The sequence below is a fragment of the Natator depressus genome, chromosome 10, assembly GCF_965152275.1.
Source record: "Natator depressus isolate rNatDep1 chromosome 10, rNatDep2.hap1, whole genome shotgun sequence".
NCBI lineage: Eukaryota > Metazoa > Chordata > Testudines > Cheloniidae > Natator > Natator depressus.
Window position 1 is genome coordinate 21,675,209 of NC_134243.1, and position 23,552 is coordinate 21,698,760.

Below are 23,552 nucleotides of genomic sequence, written 5' to 3' on the forward strand. Positions count from 1 at the left end.
TGAGCCTAAATTAATTTTAATTGATTAATATGGTTTCTACAATATTCAACTTTAGAAAATTTTGCAAGATCCTGAGGCCATGATGTCTTCTAGAACTCTGTAGTGTAAAATAAAAGGTAATTATGCAGCCCCATTTATACTCTTCAGTCACTGTGGTCATAATTTGGATGACTGCCAACATGGTCTCAAATTGAATTAAATCACTTTCTCTTTGATATAAAGTCCAGATGTTAAATAGCTGTGAGCTGTCTGTTTCACAATGAAAATCTAATTTGTCTAGGTATGGAACATATTTTCATAATTAGCAATTGTACAACACTTTTTATCCTTGTATCTCAAATTATTTTACAAACATCTATTACTGAAGCTACAAATCTTAGATAACGCACCCATTACCCTCCCACACAGTTAGTTAATGAAAAAGACAGGAATAAAACACAGAGGACATTCACTGTCCTTGGCAATAGCCTTTCTAATTTCTAATATTTTACTTCTGTTTCCTTTTTGGTTTCAAATTTCAATGACAGGGAGCCTTTCTCTTCAACTATGAGAGGAGGAAAAAGTTAAACCTGAGTCATCTCTCAGCTTTTCATCTGTTATAACTAATAAATATGGCAGCTTGACACAGTGTTAAAGGTAAGTCTTGTAAGGCTAGTAGCATAGAATAATTAGGTAACTCCTGTAAGCAGTAATAATATTTTGTCAAGATCAAATTTGAAAATTTATAAATTATCAAGGGTCACATGCTTTACAAAGTGAAAGAAAACACTGGTAAAATCCCCAAATATTGGAAGAAGATCCCAAGTTATTGTTTCTGGCCTCTAAATTTTCCTTTGAGGTTTTTAAGGTCATGCTTGACAATGGGATGGGATGATTTAGTTGGGGATTGGTCCTGCTTTGAGCAGGGGGTTGGACTAGATGATCTCCTGAGGTCCCGTCCAACCCTGATATTCTATGAAATAAGGGTATGTCTACACTGCAATTACCCACCCATGGATGGGTCATATCAGATGATTGGGCTGTGGGGCTGTAAAATTGCAGTGTTGACAATCGGGCTCGAGCTGGAGCCCGGGCTCTGGGCCTGAATGTCTACACTGTAGTTTTACATTCTTGCAGCCCAATGTCTGTGAGTCAGCTGACATGGCCCAGCTGTGGGCATTTAACTGTAGTGTAGACATACCCCAAGACCAAAGAGGGAGGGAATGAGTTAGGGAGCTCAGCCACTCCATGAAATTTTCACCCAGAAACCTACTGAGACTACCTGTGGTTCCAGGAGCAATCTAATTGACTGATAAGTCTGCTGTGAGTTTAGACCTAGTTATCCTCTTACTGGCTTCAGTGGGAACAGAAGTGGACCTCTTAATTTGTTCATTTCCTACTGTATGGGGCTCTTACAAGGAAAAAGGAAAGGACTGTGGTAAGGGATGATTAAAAACACACTGTCTTTGCTTGTGGGCTAGTGTTTGCATAAGGTAATGGAAGTTTAATGTGTTTTCACTAATTTACTGCAGCTAACTTGATTGATATGTATGAAAGAAGCTCAGCGAAGCTGGTGCTAAATAAATAGAGAGGAACTCTTCTGAAATGAAGCTGCTTAGCATTATTGTCTCCTTTCTTTTTTATTTGCTATATTAATACCATCTAATAGTGGTGTATGCAAAAGATATGTTCTTCTAACTTAATTGCATTTAAAGTAGAATGGCAAATAGAGAGAGAGCTGTATAAATTGACAGCTGTGATGTGGTAAGTTTGTATGAGGGAATATTCACATGCATTTTAAAGCTTCAGCACTGAATTTTGTTTTGGTTACAAAATATTAGGAGTGCAGCTCTGAGTCCTTGATATAAGTTGGCTCTAATGAGCAGACTAGCCATCTTCATTTCAGTTTTGATCTGCATTTTACAAGCTTCTCTGCAATAAATTTATAAGGTAAAAAATGTGCTCAGCAATGTTGTCTTGGAAACCGAGAGCAAATGTTCAGCAGTTTAGCCAGCCAATCCTCAACCAAGAGCGTTCTTCTTTCGTTGTACTGATCTTACAGTAACCAGGGCTACTGCGCTGCTATGGTGATTTGTTATTGTCTAAACAGAAAATGGTGCTGCAATGTATCAAAATAGGCAGTATATTTTAATGTTAATTTTACTGTGAGTCAAACATGGCAAAAGGTACCCCTTCAACACCCAGCACGACTAATTTAGCAGCTTTTTTATTATCTAAAATTGTGTTTAAAAGGACATTGGTATTTAGGTTGCAAATTTGACCTATATTCATTTGGCAATGGTCCCATCTGTAAGAGTTTCCCATCTGGATTTGCAAGTTTAAGTTTCCCTTTTAGGGTCCTCTCACTGAATGTCATCGTTTTGCTCAGCCTTTGAAGCATACCACCTACTATCCTTCTAGTCAAGGAGAAATAGACCCCTCCCTAACTCATTCCTGCTGCTCTTTACATTGCAAGTGGGACTGTTACCCAACAATGCAACCTCTTCTCCCAGAACTAAATATACACAAGTGAGCAATGAGAATTTGAAACAGGGAATTAGGTGGAAATGTGGTGTCTGGAGGTGGGAAGCGGGGGCGGTAGGGAGAGGGAAGAGATCTGCAACTGGTCCTTACTTGAAAATTTTTTTTTTAAAAGATGTTTTTTGTTGTCACTCACTATAAACAAATAGGTCTCTGAAAAAGTATAGTAGTAAGCCACGGTATCTTCATAGTGCATGCACTACTCTGTTTATATTGATTCAAAAGAAAATCATACATGTCCCTTCTATTTAGTGAATGGGTATATTTAGCAAGGATTAGTTCCAAAACCAGAGAAGCAAGGTTTGGAAATCAGAAGGTAGTCTTTTTAGATGAGATCTCTACATGAAATCAAATTTTACGCCTCAGTCTTTAGGGTAAGATTTTCAAAAGCACTCAATGGGAGCAGAGATTAGGCCAGTGCTATGAGAGATTTTGAAAATCCTACCGTAACACCAAAAGCATCTTGTGTAAATGTTCTGTAAAACTAGTTTTAAAAAGGTACAGTTCCTCAAGGTCTAAAATTTTCCATCAATAACTACATTTTAATTACTTTTCTGCTTCCATAAGCCCCAATTCAGAAAAGCACTTAAGCACATATTTCAATCCTGTAGAACTTGACTAGCAAGAATAAAAAGTGAATTTCATTTTGTATCTTTAATTGTATGATTCTGATTCATGCTTTCTTAGTGACATACTGATGCATTTTCCTGTTAAGGAACAGAAATCGTATCATATGTGTCTTTTGTAACACACATGGATTCAAATTTCAAATGCATGCTACAAGCTGTACTAATTATCTGCATACTGTATTTGCATATTGAAGAAATAAGCAAATAATGACTAAATTTGAAAATACTGTAATGTTTGTGCAGGCACTTTTGTGCATCAACCTTTGGCCCCAAAAAGCAAATTTTTTTAAATAAATTATTCTAATTTGTTTGTTCAGCTCTACTTTTCCCATTCAGTCCTTTTGCTTCTCCCACAGGGGACATGTATGTTCTGTCAGCTCTTTTCTACAGAATGTCCACTTAGATTAATGGAATATTACAAGGGTCTATAGTAACAGGATGCAGCAGCTGCACTGGCAGCCTGCTGTGTGTCACACCCTGGAACATCTTTTAGCACTGAATTAAGTAATATTTTACTGTTTCTCTAATACTACTTATATCTGATGACCTCTGCTTATGTTCTTCCTAAACTTTGTTATTCTTTCTTACATTTTTACTTTTGTGTGCCAGAATCCCAATTTTTCTGTTCAGTCCTGACCCAAGGCCTGTTTCCTTGTCCCGTTGTCTCCCCTCACTAATGCTGCTTCTGCATTGCTGTGATCTCTAGAAAACTGTTTCACCGTGTGCTGAAGGAGTGAAATGTTTAAAGTAGAATGGCAGCCACTGAGCTCAGTACTTAACTATAGAGGTTCCATCGGAAGGCCTTGAAAGGATCTTTTGTAAGGAATCATGGAGATGGTGTGCTGTCCCAAATTTTCCCTCTTCTATGTGCACGTTATTCCACTGTAAGCAGTATGATAAATCCATACATAAAGCAGCCAATTAGCCATCATAGAACAGTGTTTAGAAATGCAACAGTCAAACTGGCTGATCTTGCAAAGTGCAAACTGCTTCCTACAAAGCATTTACAGACGGGGTTCAGCTCCTCACAGGATTAGCCTCAGTAGGGCTGTCTCCAGTATTTAACATTTTGAGGCATGGATCAAAAATGTATTATGCTTCATTTTCACTTAGTTCATAGTCCTGAGGGTAATCACAGTGGGGAAACTGACACGTAGAGAAAACAGAACAGCAGGTTGGCGGTTCTTGCAAGCTGTACTTCTGATTTTTTCATTTTGAAAATAGACTGAAACCAAACTGACCTTAGATATAATGGAATTACAATCAACTGTATAAAGTATTCAGAGCCCTAGAAATAATCAAACCTTCAAAGCATTCTTCTACATATAACAAAGTTCTAGGGATCTATTTCACATTTAATGCACTGCAGTAATATGATAGCATGAAACCAGTTTTCAAAGTCAGCAGTAAGAATTATTCCTTTATAAATTTATGTAAAAAAGATATTTCAGCACACTAACTAGGCTGGTATGTGGTGGTACAGCATTACTTTAGTTATACTGCCACCTTGTTCTCCAAAATCTGAGTTTGCTTTTTGTGTTTTAAATTAGTCTCTAGCTGTTTTTGTTGCCAAGATACACTTTGTTCATCTTTTTTTAGGGTAAGTGACGCAATGAGAGCTGCTTGCATTTGCAGAACTTGAAACAATACCTATGAGAGGTCTGACCTACTCCATTCATTTACTGAAATGAATACTAACTCAGTTTCTTTATGATATTTTAAGTGTCAATATCATTAACTATTTCACTGCTCATCAAAGCATGCAAGATAGAAGAGAGAGGATCATATTATGAACAGTTTATTACACAATAGCTCATTTTGGCACAATGTGTGAATAGGTTTGGGGAAATGCCTACAGAGGCCAGTAGGGCATCTGAGCCAATGGGGAACCCCTGCATAAGACCAAGCTGTGTAGGGTTTTATATAACAAAATCAGCAGCCTGAGTTTTAGAATCAAATTGGAAATAATGTATTATGTTCCAGGTGGCAAACACTGATAAACAAGCAAGTAACCACGTTTTGTACTAGCTGGAGTTTTCAAGTAGTCTTCAAGTTTAGCTCCATGTAAAGCTGTGACTGGAGACCCAGGGGAGCCAACTGAGATTACTCAATTAGGGTGAACTGCAAAGAATGGGGCAAACAATCCCCAAAGCTGGTGGATATTCCAATACTTAGATTTACCAAGCCAGCACAAAACAGCTTCTGTAATACCTCACTAGTTACCCAGAAGTCAACTACACAGTTCCCTTAAAGTAACCTACCCTTAGGCCTCCACCCAGACACCCAAGTCAAATATGATGAAGATTACTGAAAATCTTATTCATCATATAAAAAAGTTCTACCAATCTCAAAGGATTGGACACATTACCTCCCAGGTTAATTAATATTTCAGATCTTACCCAAATACACGCTTACAGCCAATTCTTATTAACTAAACTAAAATTTATTAAAAAAGAAAGGAGAGAGAGTATTGGCTAAAAATCAGTATACATACAAACATGAGTACCATTCTTGAGATCAAATTCATAGCAGAGATGGTGAGCTTTGTAGTTCCAAAGAGTTCTTTCAGAAATAGTCCATAGGTTATAGTCCAATATTCCTATTCAGGGTGATTCCAGATTAGGATTGGAGATCTCAATTTTGGTCTTAAACTTCCCCTGCATGAAGCATCAAAAGGATCAGCCCTTTTTTATAAGTTTCAGACCTTCTTTGACAGCTTGGAGTCCTTTGGCGAACAATAGGCACTCAGGGGATTTTGAAGTAGACCTATTTCCTCAGCATCCCCAGTAATTAGCTATACAGATTAACATAAGGCAATTGCCTGTTTTTCCACCATTCGCAGATGATCTGCTATACATTTCAAAGAGCGATGAATACAGTGATGTTACTATGTTTACAGTTCATCTAAATGTTAATATGTCCTTTAGATCTCTGAATCAATAGCTATAGTGCCAGACAAAAACTGTCTGTTTACATGGCTAACATTCTACAAGATATAAGTACACACATACAAATAGTATTACCACCAATTCTCTAATAATACAGGTTTGCATTTCAAAGTTCTAGCCTATCTAGCATGGAATGGCCCTAATTACCATTCACATACTTTTCTAATATGTCTCTAAAGGTTGACTCTGGGTCATTTATCCTTTCTGGCCATGCATAACATTTTGTATAAGATTTGTTGCAATTATATAACAGTTGTAGCAACAGTGGTTGCATGGTCATATTTTAATCAGATAACATCACAAAAGCATATGCTATTTGATTCAAGGTGAGTATAGTTCTTCTTTGAGTGCTGTCCCTGTGGGTGCTCCACTTTAGGTGCTCATGCACCCCGGCACTCGTAATCTGAGATTTTTGGTGGCAGTCAGTGGTTGGGTTCCACATGCGCAGTCCCCGTCTGGCGCCGCTTCAGGCGGTTAACTGGTGCTGTGTGACCAACCCCCGCCTCTGTTCCTTCTCTACTGCAGTCTGAACAATAAACTCTGTTGTAGAGGGGAGGAGGGAGAGTAGTGGAGCACCCACAGGGACACACATCTCGAAGAACCTCAGTTACTGCACAAGGTGAGTAGTGCTTCTTCTTCAAATGCTGTCCCTGTGGGTGCTCCACTTTAGGTGACTTCAGAGCAGTGCCCTCCGGTAGAAGGAGGGGACTTCAGAGTTGAAGTCATGAGAGCGTTCGCTGATGGAGATGAACATTCTGGGTGATATATGAAATGGTCTCTTTCTGTCTATATAAAAAGCTAATGCCCTCCGTATGTCGAGAGTATGGAGTGTGGATTGTCTTCTGTCCTCATGGTGTTTTGGATAGAACATCGGTAGGTAAATGGGTTGGTTAAGATGGAAGGCTCAGATGACTTTAGGTAAAAACTTGGGGTGCAGTCTCAGGGATACTTTATCTTTAAAGAAAATAGTATATGGGGTGGGGGGGGTCTTCCTTGAGAGCACTCAACTCTCCAACACATCATCAGATGTAATGGCCACGAGAAACGCCATGGAAAGATGTAGTAGTGAGCATGTGGCCATGGGTTCAAATGGGGAACCGGTGAGGCCCCGAAGGATTAGATTGAGGTTCCATGGTTTGGTAGAATCACGTAGGTCAGGGTAGACGTTAGTGAGGGCTTTGAGGAAACGCTTGGTGAATGGGTGCGCAAAGACAGAAAGTTGATCTACTTTGTGGTGAAAAGCTGTGATAGTGGAGCGGTGTACTCTTATTGAACTCATGGAGAGGCCTCACCTTTTAAGTTTTAAGAGGTAGTTCAATATTAAGGATAAGGAGGCTGAAATGGATGCCAGCTGTTTTTGTTGGCACCAGGCATCAAATCACCACCATGTGTGTAAGTATGTGTGGTGGGTCATTGCTCTCCAACTGTTAAGTAATATGTTTTGAACATCTTCTGAGCAGGTCATCTCAGGCCCCTTGAGCCATGGAGGAATCATGCCCTGAGGTGGAGTCTGTGGATTGGGGTGTAGGACGCGACCTGCATCCTTTGACAGTAAATGCGGCAGGAGCAGGCGAGAGTGTGGTGGATGCACCACCATCCTGAGAAGGTAAGGCTACCAGGTTTGTCTGATGCACCATTGCCAGAGTCTCATGGCTTCCATGTACAGGGAGTTTGACTGTGCTCCCCCTTGTCTGTTTATATAAAACATAAAAGCTATGTTGTCCGTAAGGATCTGAATGGCCTTGTGTTTGATGATTGGCAAGAAGTGGGAGCAGGTGTTGCGAGAACAGCTCGCAACTCTAACAGATTTATGTGAAGAAGGAATTCCAAAGGGGATGCAGGTTTGCCTCCCAGTCCAAGAGTGAAGCGTCCGTGGTGATGGTTAGTGTTGGTGTCCTCTGAACGAAGGGCACCCCCGTGCAGACATTGTCTGGTTGTGTCCACCAGAGTAGGGAGTTTTTTAATTTGTCTATGCTGGGTCTGTGTGGGACATAGTTTAGATGGAGCTACGCTTGCCAGCAACACATGTAATTTCGTATGTTTGATGATGAAGGTCATGGCAGCCATGTGGCCGAGAAGTTTCAGGCAAGTCCTGGCAGATACCTGTGGGCTGTTTCGAGCTGTGGATATGAGATTGGTCAGAGTGAGGAAGCATTGCCTTGGCAGAGAGGCTATGGCCTCTGGAGAATTGAGATGGGCCCCAGTGAACTCTAGCACTGGGGTGAGAGTAGATTTTTGTGCATTTGTTTGGAGACCTAATGTGACAAAGAGAGTTACTGTCAGTTTGGTGGCTTGTAACGCTGCCTGCTGTGTTGGTGCTTTCAGCAGGCAGTCGTCTAAGAACGGGAATATCATAATTCTGTTTCTGCGGAGGTAGGCTGCAACCACTTCTAGTGCCTTTGAAAAAAACTTGAGGGGCAGTGGATAATCCAAAAGGAAAAACCTTTTATTGGTAATGTTCCTGTCCAGTAGTAAATCGGAGAAACCTCCGAGGGGAGGGATGGATTTTTATATGAAAATACGCATCCTAGAGGTCGAGGGCAGAGAACCAATCCCCTCTTTCTAGTGCTGCGATTATGCCTAGTGTGACCATCTTGAATCGCTATATCTTCACAAACTTGTTGAGTCCTCTTAGATTGAGTAAACATCTCCACCCGCCTGACTTTTTCTTTGTGAGAAAGTAATGGGAATAAAATCCCCTCCCTCTGTGATTTGTTGGAACGGGTTCTACTGCTCCTAGGTGTACGAGGTGGGTTCCCTCTTGGTATAGTAGAAGAATAAGCCTTGCGGCCGAAAAGGTCAAGCCTTTTCCAGTCCTTATCATAAGGTGTATTCTTGGGCTGCTCTTGTCTGCCATGCTCATGGGCTGCATTGACCACCAGTGAACTGGGTGCAGGATGGGAGAATAGGAATTCTGTGCCCTTTGCTGGCACATAATATTTTTTGTCAGACCTCTTGCAGGAGTCTGCCAAACAGTCTTGATGGGGTCCATTATCGCCTTGTTCATAGGTAAAGCGATTTTGGAGGAAGAGTAGCTATTCAAAATGTCCACAAGTTTGTGCTGTGACACTTGAACCTCTTCCAGAGAGAAGTCCAGAGAGCTAGCCACCCTTTTAAATAGGTCCTGGAATTGCTTGAAATCATCCCCTATATTAGGGGGAAGAAGCATGACAGTATCATCTGGAGAGGATGATGACTGATAGATAGGTGATGCCCCTTCCTGATCCGAGGGTTCGAACTCTTCTTCCTCCCCTTGTCCTGCCTGTTCCAAAGGGCCAGGTTCTGAAGGTGTAGGTGCACACTTAATCCAGGTGTGGTGGACAGTCCCTGTTGAGTAGGGTATGTGGCCCACTGGTTCCAGTATGCCCATTGGGGTAGAAGGGGCATAGGTGGGCCTCAGGGTTGGCCATGCCGCTGTGGATGAGTGGGAGCAGTGCAGTAAGGGCCCTGCGGTGGCACCGATGTGGGCGGCTCTTGGTGGGGAGATGTTTGTGGAGGAGAATACATCTGTCCTTCCTCTTCATCACTCGAAAGAGGTGGAGCGTAGCATGATGGAGTAGCAAGAAGACTCAGTGCCTACCATGCCGGGGTTGCATCGGTGCTGAGAATGGGAGAGTCAGGTGTAGATCTAACAAAAAGATCTTTTTGCTGTAGAAACTGCTGCAGTATCTGCATGATCTGCGTCAGGGGCTGCATGATCGTTGATGCTGTGAGCAGCAGTGAATATGTCAGTACCGTGGGCTGTGCCAGAGTGGTCACCAAGCGTGCATTGGGTTTTGAAGTATGAGGCAGTGCCAAGCCACTCTGCATTGATCGCAGCTTTGACTGCATCAGTGCTGAGGCATGGAGTTTTGATTTCCCCTTAGAGCCTGTGTCTGAGCTGGCACCAGCTGTGCTGGATGGTTCCAGCACATCAGATCCAGGCACTGCAGGTGCGGTCGGTGTCAATGCTATTTGACCGTACGCGGAACGGTGCTTTTTAGCTGATTCCTGTGTTGGGAAAGTAGTTACCTGCTTTTTGGATACTTCCTTAGCGAGTTGAACCGAAGCCTGCCTGGTAGAGCAGGGATCTTTGTCAGAAGCCGTGGTTCGGGAGGCTTGTCCAGGTAGGGTCCGGGCTTTGGGTTCAGACGCTGGTCTGAGAGACTTCTCTATGAGGAGGAGCTTTAGTTTTAAGTCTCTAGCTTTTCATGTCCGGGCAGTTAGCTTGTGGCAATGAGGACCCTTTTGTGTTATGTGTGTTTCGCCTAAACAGTGCACACATTGATCATATTCATCTGAGACTGGTATAGAAAGCCTGCAAGTGAGGCAGCGTTTAAAGCCTGGAGAACTGGGCATTCCCATTAGAGAAAGGCTTTTGCCCTCAGAGAGGCTGACTATTTGGAAGGGGCAGATGAAACCTAGCTTCTAATGAGGAGAATAATAGGAATAAAGAAAGGGTTTTTGGGGCGGGGTAAAAGAAAGGGGGAAATGGGGACAAAGAAAAAGTAATGAAGTAACTAAATAACCATAGTAAATAGCCTAAGAGAACTAAGTAGCAAGCGCTGCTAATGCTCCGACTAGAATCCAAAGGTGGGTAGAGAAGGAACTGGTGCGGGGTGGGGTTGGTCGCACAGCGCCAGTTAACCGCCTGAAGTGGCGTGAGACGGGGATTGCACATGTGCGACCAAACCGGGCACAAACATCTAAAGTGGAGCACCCACAGGGACACGCATCTTGAAGAACCTTAGTTACTGCACAAGGTGACTAACCTTCTCTTTTCACTGAAGTCAACAGCAGCTAATCAGGATGTATGTGGCTAGTCAAAGAGTCAGGGGTTTCTATATATGATTTGACTGGTTCATATTGTTGCAGACTTCAGTATTTAAATATGAAGTGGTAAATAGTAGAAACTGGTGACATGACAGTTTTCAGCCAGACAAGGTGGATGAGGTATTATTTTTTATTGAACCAATTTCAGTTGGGTTGAGAGAGAAGCTTTCGAGCTACAGAGCTTTTCCTCAGATCTGGGAAAGGCAGTCACTGTCATAGCTAAATACAAGATAGAACAGATAGTTTAGCATAAGTAGTTAGCACATATTCTAAGGTGAAATGTCCCATTAACATCCCTGTAGTAATAGGACAAAAAAGGGGGGGATTAGTGGGTTACAGTTTGTTGTAATTAATACCATGATTTTTAGTGTCTAGCAAAATTATAAATTTAAGCTCCCAGGCTCATCTTTTGAAAGTGTTATGCAGGTTCCCTGTGAGGATGGGGACTGAGAGATAAGATATAGAGAGATCACTTTGTGCAAAGTGTTCACCCACAGGTAGTGTGGTGTGTTTGTCTTTTATTATTTTCCTGTGTGAGTTCATTTGAGAGTGTAGTGATTATCTGGTTTCACTCACATAGTAGTTATTGGGGCATTTAGTGCACTGAATGAGGTACACCACATGTTGTAATAGGCAAGTGTAGGACTCATGGCTCTTGATAGCTGAGTTCTGGTGGATGTTGATCATAGGGCTTGAGCACCCAAGAAAAAATTTAGTGGGTGCTTAGCACCCACCAGCAGCCAGCTCCCCCCGCAGTACCTCCCGCCCATCAGCAGCCCCGCCAATCAACTTTTCCCCCTCCCTTCCAGTGCCTCCCGCCCACCATGATGAGCTGTTTCATGGCATGCAGGAGGTGCTGGGGGGAGGAGGAGGAGCAGGGATGGGGCACGCTGGGGAGAGGGGTCAGAACAGGACGGGAAGAGGCAGGGCAGGGGTGGGGACTTGGGAGAAAGTGTGGAGTGGGGTTTGAGCACCTCTGGGTAAAGAAAAAGGTTGGTGCCTGTGATGTTGATCATTGTAGCAGTGGAGAGATGTCTGCAGGTTTTACATCTGTTGTTCTGGCAGGGTGTAGTGCTGCTTTGAGTTGGTGTGTTCTGGTCTGTGAGGCGCTTGCTTCTGATGAAGAGCTTGGAGAAGTTGTGGGCAGGGATTGTTTGAAGGCCAGAAGAGGGGGGGTTGAGAAAGATTTGTTACAGGATGGGGTCCCCATAAAGTGTGGGTTGTAGTTGTTCGATGATACCCCATATGAGTTCCAGTGTGAGGTGGCAGATGACAAATAGGGGTGTGCCGTCAGAGCAGGGTTTATTTCTGTATTGAAACAGGTTCTATCGAGGTATTCAGGTGGCCCATTTCATGATGCGATCTACTTTTCTGGTGGAATATACTTGTTTGGTGAAGGCAGTTTTGAGTGTGTTAAGGTGTATATTCCAGACTCTTTCCTCAGAGCATATTTTGTGGTATCTGAGTGCCTGGCTGTAGATAACAGATTTCTTTGTGTGTTTCTGGTGGTTATTGGATCTATGATGCTGGGTGTCGTGATCCAAGGGTTTCTTGTATATAGTTGTCTGTAGGATTCCATTGTTGAAGCTGATTGTGGTGTCCAAGAAGTCGATGCTAGTGTGGGAGTGTCCCAGAGCATAGGTGCCAACCAGGGCTTTGGAGCTGTGCTCTGGCTTCGCTCCAGCTCCAGGCAAAAACCTGCAGCTCCACTGCTCTGGAGCTGCTCCACACTCCAGCTCCGGGCTCCACTCCAAAGCCCTGGTGCCAACTCCAGGGGTGCTCTGGGACTCAAGCACCCACAGACAAAAATATAGGGGGTGCTCAGCACTCGCCAGTCACAGCTGGTTTTGTTGGGGTGTCGATCAGCTGGTTGGTGGCTCGTGGAGGTGCTCGGAGGAAGGGCGGAGAGCAGCAAGTGGTGGGTCGGAGGCCTTGGGGGGAGCAGGGGAGGGGCTTCGAGGAAGGGGGCAGAGTGGGTGGGAAGAGGTGGAGCAAGGGCGGGGCTTTGGGGAAAAGGGCAGGGCCTTAGGACGGAGAAGGGGTGTAGTACCCCCTCCGCCCCCAGGAAAAATAAAAGTCAGCGCCTATGGCCCAGAAGTTTAATGGATGGATGGTGGTTGCTGAAGTTGTGGTGGAAATCTGTGAGGGAGTTTGTCATCCATCCAAAGGATGAAAATATCATTGATGCACCTCAGGTATATCCTTGGTTTCATGGTGCAATTGTCCAGAAATTCTTCTTTAAGATGGCCAGTCAGAGCCAGGGTTTTCTTTCTGTATGTAACAATAATACTTTACCTTAAAGAAATATTTATATGGTTTAAAGTTTGTAAAGGGATTTGAGATTCTGACACACAAAGTTCAATAGACTTTAAAGTGGTGGGAATTTCTTTTTTTCAGTTTCCCACTGCTCTGACCGATCATTCAAGTGGTTTGGGTTTGGAAGTCTACAGTAGTAGATGCAGAGTTGTCACAGGCGCATGAGTTCTGACTCATATCCAGCAGGATCTTTGACTTCCCTTTATTTATCAACCTTTACTTTGTTTTACCTTACTAAATAATTCACAACAGTATACACATAAACACATGACCTGCTGTGCTTGGTAACTTGAGCCAGTGCGTTTTCAGCGTTTGTCTCTATGAAAGCGACCCCTGATAAAGTAAGCTAAGCCCATCCCCATTTTATATATAGAAACTGTTTGTTTAATTTGTGGACTGCACCAAGAATAAATAATGAGGTAATTCTGAAGATGATCCCAGAACAGTCAGCTTATGACTGTTCCTGCAAATCAGAGCCGTCTTTTCTCCTTTGTTTTTAGAAGTAGTTTAATTGTTCAAAGTAGAATGTAACTTTAGGAATAGTACAGAGTTTCAAGGAAGACGCATGAGGGACAACATTGTGCATATAAAGGTCCTCCTGAATACTTTGCTTATTGAATGTAAAACTTGGTAACATTGAAATACGAAGGCCAGATTCAGGATTCAAACCACATTGAACAAGAAGTTCCTTCCATACAGAAGAGAAAAACATACTTTCTTTCAGATATTCTCAATCAATTAGTGGAGCCTGCAGTCAGATTTTTCTCAAGGTACTGTACATATGTTTATTTTATGTGACTACAGTTAGAACTGGAGACTTATTTGAATTAGAAATCTGATAAGTCATGTCGTTATTTACATAGTAAACCTGACAAAAAGATTTATTTGGGCACAGTCAACTCCCTTTTATCACTTAAAATTATTCTGTTTACTTTTAATTGGCTGCAATAACCCATTAGAGGCTTGATGATAAAAGTTCTTTCCCTCCTGACTTTGCTCTGTGGTATTTTGCTGTGTTTCATCTAATATATCAGACATTTATTTGGTTTCCTTTTTGTTTGCCTTGGTCTGTACACAAGCAGAATAGATGATCTCATCAGGATTGTGCATAGCTCAGGGACACTTATTAGATAACTGCACTGCAGAGCGGCATTGGGTAGGACACTCAAAACCTGTGTTGGGGTTATTTTTTTATTTGATTCGGCGTTTTCTAATGTCCTGATGATAAAAGAAGTTAATTTTAAGAGACTAAAAAATGATACTTTGCAGCGATTGGTATAAAATCTCCTCTCCGCTACATAATTTAACCATAAATTACCCAGGTGTTGCTGAGAGCAGAATATGACTTTCAATACATTTTACAAACATAAACGAATCCTGATGATCACATTTTACATATGGGGAAATTAAAACAGAGGTATTAAGAGCCTGATTCTGCAACTGGTACAGTGAGTAGTCCCAGTTCAAATGAGTAGTCATCCTTGGGGGCTATTTAGGGGCCAGTTTTGCCACTACTTAATCACACTAAGTGATTTGTCCAAGACACGGAATTAGTATCGGAGCTTATCGAGCATTGGAACTCAGGAGAGCATGGCTTCTAATCCTTTGCTCAAGTTACTGGACCATAACATACTATCATTCCAAAAAGGAACCCCCATCCCCCACTCATCAGCTTACCAAACTAATTAAAATCAATTACTGTATCCTTACAACCAACTTCTTCTTTTTAGATACTTTAGGCATCTATGGAAAGGGAAGTGGGGTGTGAAGGAATAGCACGGTTTCATAACTTCATCATGTATTGTCCTTTTTTTATATAAGGCTTGTTATACAGCTTTTTCTTATGGGAGTTTATTGGTGTTGAATGATATTGGATTGGCAGCCATAGAGACTCAAGTCCTCTATACACAGAACAGGACAGTTACAGTCTCCCTTCTGAATCTAAGTTTAATGAAAAATCTTCCTAGACACTGATGACTTGTCTGCACCCAAAAGTTGTACCTCTGACTATACTGGTGTTATGAGCTGGGTGAAACCTTGTTAAGGTTTGAGATAAAACCCCTTTGAGATTGATAGGTAGTCACTCACCCTTCAATTAATATAACTGTAAGCATAAGCCCCCACATAAGAGATAAAGTATGTGTGTAAAACTGCCCAAGAGCTTTTGCCTTATTATTGTTTTGGGTAGGTGTGTGTGTGGAGCGGATGGGGAAAGAGATCACACAGAAGCTGAGAACAGAGCAAGAAGGAGAGGGAAGAAATCCAAGCAGGAGCCTGTAAGCACAGTGTGACCCTGGAAAAAGGTAGAGAGAGAGTGTGTTTGGGCTGGGTGTTGGCTAAAGAGGCCTGGGGGCTTGACAAGATTCCTTCCCCACTCTGAGCTCTAGGGTACAGATGTGGGGACCTGCATGAAAGACCCCCTAAGCTTATTCTTACCAGCTTAAGTTAAAAACTTCCTCAAGGTACAAACTTTGCCTTGTCCCTGAACCCTATGCTGCCACCACCAAGCGTGTTAAACAAAGAACAGGGAAAGAACCCACTTGGAGATGTCTTCCCCCAAAATATCCCCCCAAGCCCTACACCCCCTTTCCTGGGGAAGGCTTGATAAAAATCCTCACCAATTTGCACAGGTGAACACAGACCCAAACCCTTGGATCTTAAGAACAATGAAAAAAACAATCAGGTTCTTAGAAGAAGAATTTTAATTAAAGAAAAGGTAAAAGAATCACCTCTGTAAAATCAGGACGGTAAATACCTTCCAGGGTAATCAGATTCAAAACATAGAGAATCCCTCTAGGCAAAACCTTAAGTTACAAAAAGACACAAAAACAGGAATATACATTCCATTCAGCACAGCTGTTTTACCAGCCATTTAAACAAAAGGAAATCTAACGCATTTTCTAGCTAGATTACTTACTAACTTTTTACAGGAGTTCTGAGCTGCATTCCTGATCTGTTCCCGGCAAGAGCATCACACAGACAGCCAGACCCTTTGTTCCCCGCCCTCCAGCTTTGAAAGTGTCTTGTCTCCTCATTGGTCATTTTGGGTCAGGTGTCAGCGAGGTTATCTTAGCTTCTTAACCCTTTACAGGTGAAAGGGTTTTGCCTGTGGCCAGGAGGGATTTTATAGCACTATGGACAGAAAGGTGGTTACCCTTCCCTTTATATTTATGACAGGGCTGTAAGCTAAGAAACTGGTCCTTTTGTTCTTGGTTCCTTCTGCATTCAGAGGGACAGGATTCTGTACATTATTTGTAAATAAACAAGATGGCATCAAAGAAAATACCAGACTCCATCAATATTCTGCTTCTACCTGGAACATCCTTGAAATTATGGTTCTATAATAGTCATCTACTGATAGCTTTCTAATTTGTTCTGTCCTTAAAGATGTGTTGCATGAAGCCCTGAAAAGGTGAGTAGCTCACCTTCACTGCCAGTTCTCTAGGAAGACCTTTCTGTTGCCTATATTAGAATATAGGCCATACTTATAGGGATGGGGCTCTATCCTGTGAAGCGGTGACTCTAAAAATGATTTATGGGGTTTGATGGTTAATCAGCTGAACATGAGCTCCCAGTGAAACACTATGGCCAAAAGAGCTAATGCAGTCCTGGGATAAGTAAACTGGGAAATCTCTTATTTGGCACTGGTGTGACTGCTGCTGGAATTCTGTGTCCATTTCTGGTTCCTACAATTCAAGAAAGATCCTGATAAACTGGAGAGGGTTCAGAGAAGAGCTTCAAGAATCATTAGAGAATTGGGAAACATGCCTGATAGTGATAGACTCAAGGAACTCAATTTATTTAGCTTAATAAAGAGAAGCTTAAGGGGTGATTTGATTATAGTCTATAGGTGTCTGCATAGGGAACAAATATTTAATAATGGGCTCTTCGCTCTAGTAGAGAAAGGTATAACTCGATCCAATGAGTGGAAGTTAAAGCTAGACAAATTCAGACTGGAAATAAGGCATACCTTTTTAAGTCAGAGTAATTAACAATTGGAACAATTTAGCAAGGGTCATGGAGGATTCTCCGTCACTGAACAGGTATGCTCTAGGAGCAGGGCCAACTCTACCATTTTTGCCGCCCCAAGCAGGACAACTGAAGACAGAAGCTGCTGCTGAATTGTGGCGGTGCAGTCTGCAGAGTGGGGCTGCTGCCGAATTGCCACCGCGGCAGCCTGAAGAAAGAGGCTGCTGCCGAATTGCCGCTGCCGCGGAAAGACAAGTGCCGCCCTGACGGCACACGGACTGCCGCCCCTTTCACAGTGCCGCCCCAACCACCTGCTTGGAACGCTGGTGCCTGGAGCCAGCCCTGTATAGGAGTTATTTTAGGGAAGTTCTATAGTCTGTGTTGTACAGGAGGTGAGACTAGATTTTCACAATGGTCCCTTTTGGCCTCGGAATCAATGACTCTAAGGAGTGTGGAACTTTGGTCACAAAAGGCCTTATTCTAATACCCCTTTATGTTGAGTAATACCTTTACTGCAAATAGATCCATTTAATTTCATATTACTCATAGAATGAAGGGACTACTTAACATGAGTATGAACAGCCATAGGCACTCACTCCGTGGGTGCTCTGGGGCTCAAGCACCCATGGAAAAAAAATAGGGGGTGCTCAGCACCCACCAGCCACAGTGGTTCTGGTGGCCCTCCAGGCTGGCCACTAATCAGCTATTCGGCGGCCCCCGGGGCTGGGGGGAGGCATTCGGGGGTGGGGATAGAGCAGGAGGGGAGTCGAGGGGGTGGAGCGGGGGCAGGGCCTCAGGGGGAGAGGCTGAGTGGGAGTGGGGCCGCAGAGCTGGAGTGCAACACCCACTGGGAAAAATAAAAGTCAGCACCTTTGTGTGCAATAGAATTGGGCCCAGAGTGAGTAAGCGTTCCTTATACAGTGAGGTTCTGCAGGGAAACTGCCACTAGCCACTTCATAGCAGAGGGTGAGAAAAAAAAAATGCTGCCACCAGCAACCTCAGATTCTCTCCCCCTCACACACACATATATACACACTTTTAAAACTGTTGTAGACTGTAGCACATGACAAAAAAGTATAAATCAAAAGGTCCCTATATATACAGTAACTGTATTTCTTTTGCTGCCTATTACTACTAAGTATTTACATTTTTGTTACACAGTGTATGCTGGAAGTTACACAAGCCAAAAAGGTTTTCACTAAGGTAACAGATTAGTAGAATGCAAATATGCTTATTAAAATAGTAGGCTTGGAAGTTTACAGGACTCATAATCTTCAAGAAGCTCTAAAGTGCAAATTCCTTCCATATTTTACTTGGCCTGCTTGCTCAGAAGAAGGGATCCAGAAGAGCAGTTTGCAATGCATGTTCATTCATGTGTTTGTGATCAATACAGATCTTTGACTTGTTACCTGTGTACCTACTTGTACACAGTAGTTAAAGCCATGCAAAGTATTAGATACATCTTCAAAGGAGAGCAATACCATTTCTAAGACAGTACAATTTTGGATATGGCAACCATGATGGCCGAACCTTTCTAAGCTCATCTTTTACAAGAGTGGGTGAGTGAATTTATGTGGCCTGCAATGTGCAGGAAGTCAGACTAGATGATCATGATGGTCCCTTTTGGCCTTAAAGTCTGTGAGAATCTGCCCACATAGTGGAAATGAATAAATTTGAGAACATTGTGGTTTAATTTAGATTTTATTTTAACCTAAAAATCCATTTCATAAACCAGTTATTTGAAGACAAATTAATTATCTTGCAAAGAGCAGACAGTCTGGTTGTTCACTTTATAGCATGTTGATATTTTTCATCAAGACAGTAATTTTTGCAAACTTAATTAGACATTGGATAGTTAAGTTCTCTATTTTTCCCTTCATAAACTTATTCATGACTTTTTCTGGCTAGGATCTAATATGTCCCTTTAATCCTGATTTTAATTTTAATTAAATGTAACTTGATTGTACATTTGTAAAGCTGGTAGATTTGTGCAACCAAATTTGATTGTTTTCTTTTACAAATATTTTTGGAAAGACAATTGTAATGGGCTTGAAGGAGAATCTATCTTTAGACTTTATTTACAACAGTCATATAATGAGTGTGGATTCATTTCCTTGAGCAGTCTTTCAAACTTCTGTACATATTGTCTCAGTGTTACTAATGGTGAATGTAATTGAAGTTTCCATTGGAACACATTGGTTTGGTGTTTTTTGTCTCTGAAATACAGATACTAGAAATATGCCTTGTACCATAAAATTGCATGGGTTAGAACTTTAATTATATATATATTTAGGCCTCTCCATTTATAAAACATAATTTTTATGGAAATCCTCCAGGTTAGGTTGTAGAAAATCCCATCATGGGAATGACGGATTGCGATTAAGCCCGTTGCCAACTGTGTCCACATATCTATTCAGGGGACACCATCAGAGGGCCTAATCACATCAGCCACACTCTCAGAGGCTCGTTCACCTGCACATCTACCAATGTGATATATGCCATCATGTGCCAGCAGTGGCCGTCTGCCATGTACATTGGTCAAACTAGACAGTCTCTACGTAAAAGAATAAATGGACACAAATCAGACGTCAAGAATTATAACATTCAAAAACCAGTTGGAGAACACTTCAATCTCTCTGGTCACTCGACTACAGACCTTAGAAGTGGCAATTCTTCAACCAAAAAACTTCAAAAACAGACTCCAACGAGAGACTGCTGAATTGGAATTAATTTGCAAACTGGATACAATTAACTTAGGCTTGAATAGAGACTGGGAGTGGATGGGTCATTACACAAAGTAAAACTATTCCCCCATGTTTATTCCCCCCCCACACACACACATGTTCTTGTCAACTGTGGAAATGGCCCACCTTGATTATCACTACAAAGGTTTTCTCCCCTCCCCCCCCCCCCCGCTGGTAACAGCTCATCTTAAGTGATCACTCTCCTTACAGTGTGTATGGTAACACCCATTGTTTCATGTTCTCTGTGTATATAAATCTCCCCACTGTATTTTCCACTGAATGCATCCGATGAAGTGAGCTGTAGCTCACGAAAGCTTATGCTCAAATAAATTGGTTAGTCGCTAAGGTGCCACAAGTACTCCTTTTCTTTTTGTGAATACAGACTAACATGGCTGCTACTCTGAAACCTGATGAAGACACTATAATCTTTAGAACAATACATGTGTAAAAGCTTTAACGAGCTAACAAGTTCTTGTTCATATTTTTTTTTAAGTCTCAATGACTTGAAGGTATCAAATTTATTTTACCTGAAATACTTACGACCATTGGAAATTTTTTAGAAAACCTATTCAGAAATATAGTGTTGTGCAATGGATGTAATACAATAATTCTTTGTAGTTCTATAGCATCTTCCAGCTAAAAATCTCAATGTTTTACACACACGCTAACGAAGTACGTCTCAAGCACCCCTGTATTATTTTCTCTTTCTCACAGATGGCACATCTGAAGAACTGAGAGGTAAAGTGGAATGCCCAACGTGACACAGCAAGTCAGTGACAAAGCATGAAACAGAATCTAGATACTGACTCCTGGTTCTGAATCTTAATCAGAAACACGTATTTCCTGTCCCCGCATCTGATTCCTTATTTTGAGGTACTGTGCTTTATTGCCAGCTACAGGGCTAAATCTTAGTTTTACTAAGGCTCCAATATTTCATCAAGATCCACCAGCACAAACCCATCCTTGTGGAGCGCCATTGAGATCAATGGGACTTTGTAGGGGTGTGAGCTGGCAGATCCCAAAGCAGGCCTAAGTACTTCAATTCTGATTCAGTCCTTAGCTAAAATGCCCATTGACTGCAATGGATGATTTGCTTGAATAAAGAATTTATTAAAACTGGGCAGGGACATAAAGATTTAACCCAATGAGGAAGAGAGAATGCAATCATCTCGTCAATTTTAAAGTGTCTTATTTGATTATAAACTCAACTTCCAGAGCTGACACAGAGATTTTAATATGTAATGCGTAACTTTCAAATAAGTGGAAAACCCTTAATTTGGATACTCAGATCAGCGGTTAGGTACATAATGAATGATTTTTAAATTAATCTACATAACAAATAAGGAATCTGGATATCCTATAAGCAGGGTTTAAAGTAGACTGAAAAAGGAGTGGGAGCTCTCATCACCACCCAAGGAGGAGGGGAATCTGTAGGGGAGAGCTGCTTACGTAAGACAGGAAGAAGAGGGGAAGCTCTCCCACTTCTTTCAGCAGAGAAGAGCGGAGCTGTGCCTCCCACCACTTCTGCTCCATTCTTACTTTATCCCCTCCCTGTAAGGTATTAATATTTGAAAACTGGGCCCAGAATGTTAGTTTATAGTGAATGTGGGTGTCCAGGGATTTGAGGCTGCACTGCCATCATTAAGCTGATGACACTTGTCTCTGCATCTGTTTCATCATACCCAAATAATGCAGTCATCTACTTTCTCAGAAACTGATTAAAACAGAGACATAAAGACAGATGAGTTGACTGAAGTTAAATCTAGACAAGACAGATGATCCTTGTAAGAGTATTTTATAGAAAATTAGGTGGAGTTGTGTCTGCTTTGAGGGGTTGAAGGTTGTTCCAATTAGGAGGAGAAATTGGTGAGTCAGGTATTTCTTTGGTGTAATTTTGTTTATTTAGCAAAAATGTACAAAGTCCCTGCTTCCCTGAATGCAGGAGGAATTAAACAATGGGAGACTGTGTCCTTGTTCACAGGTCCAAACCTCTTTCAGCTGGCACCCTAACCACACACCCTGCTTTCAGGCTGTTTCTGCTTGGCTTTCTTTTTGCTTCTGTCTCTCTGCCTTGCTTCTCATTAACACACACCACCCTCTTACCCCAAAAGATCTAGCTAAGCCTCTGCCCACATAGTTCAAATGCCTGAGTGGTCTTGGATGTGCCTCTGTTTTGGCTAGAGATGTGGACTGGTCTTTGTGGTGGTGAAGGCCACTTGACCCTTTCAGCCACCAGATTTTAACGGCTTCTTTATATTTATCTTGAATGTAACGTGACAGTTACGGCTGACAGACAGCAACAAGGTGTAAACCATCCACAAATAGTGTGCTTTCAAGTCTATTTCTAGCTTTTGCTTCAGTTTGTAAAAATCTATGTGTCTAACTTTGAGACTACCTCTAACAAACTGTTGTCAGCTGAGGTGCTTTTACTGGCAGCCCCAAGATTTTAATTCTGGGATATTAGGAGCAGGGCATTTTTGGTGGACGTTCCGTGTCTTTATAATTTGCTCCTATGGTGGTTTGAGCAAAGCCTGTGTTTGCTGACATGCAGGTCAAAGTGAAAGAACCAACTGTTTAGCTAGCTTTCAGCCCTGAGGTAGTTTTGGATATAAGAGGGCATCATGTATACAACATTCATTTATGGGGGTGGTCTGAGCTTTCCTCCCCATTGCAAAAAGAAAAGGAGTACTTGTGGCACCTTGGAGACTAACCAATTTATTTGAGCATAAGCTTTCGTGAGCTACAGCTCACTTCATCTGCATCCGATGAAGTGAGCTGTAGCTCACGAAAGCTTATCCTCAAATAAATTGGTTAGTCTCTAAGGTGCCACAAGTACTCCTTTTCTTTTTGCGAATACAGACTAACACGGCTATTACTCTGAAACCTCCCCTTTGCAGTTGCTGGAAACTTAATTTGAGGAGTCTCTGCTGTTGCAGCCAGGTATAATCAGTAAGTTATGAATTCACTAATATTCATTTTAATTTTTTAAAGATGTGAGGCTTGAGAAACTGATGCATTTATTAAAATACTTATACAAAAGAGTTTAAAAAAACCCTCAAATAGCTATATCCTCTGATCTTTTAAAGTCTCAATGACAGTAACTGTTAAGAGGAAACTTAAAAGTGAATGAGAAATACATGATAGTTTGCCATATAGAAGGCAGAATTCCTCTACAATATGTTAGCCATTGGAAGCCTTTTATTCTTGCTGCAGAAAGAGAGAGGCAGACAATACATTTGACCTTCAGAGTGACCCTTGTTTAGTCTAGCACGTAAGCAACGTTTTAAGTATAAATGTCCATAATCATTAAAAGATAACAGGACACTTATACAGCAAAAATGGCAAAACTGAACTCCTGAATTGAAATTGAAATCCATTACTGATTACAGTGGAAACCTGAATTATTGCAAGAGGATAAATAAGCAGCTCAAGATGCAAATACACCATCACTTCTAAGAACTAGTGAAAATACAGCAGTTATTAACTATACATTATTTTACAGTTCTTGCTAATGTACTTTTTTCATGTCAGTCTTCCCACAAACGTAGGCAGACAGTGTCAGGGTTCCCTCCCCACTCTGAACTCTGGGGTACAGATGTGGGGACCCGCATGAA

General features: G+C 41.8%; 1 long non-coding RNA gene across 1 annotated transcript; it reads left to right on the forward strand.

Annotated features, from left to right (window-relative positions):
* The first annotated feature begins 1,052 nt into the window (after positions 1 to 1,052).
* Positions 1,053 to 22,041, forward strand: LOC141994919 (uncharacterized). Its single transcript, XR_012641221.1, has 3 exons — positions 1,053 to 1,417; positions 7,558 to 7,703; positions 20,653 to 22,041. It is a non-coding gene; the product is annotated as an uncharacterized LOC141994919 (long non-coding RNA).
* The last annotated feature ends 1,511 nt before the right edge of the window (positions 22,042 to 23,552 follow it).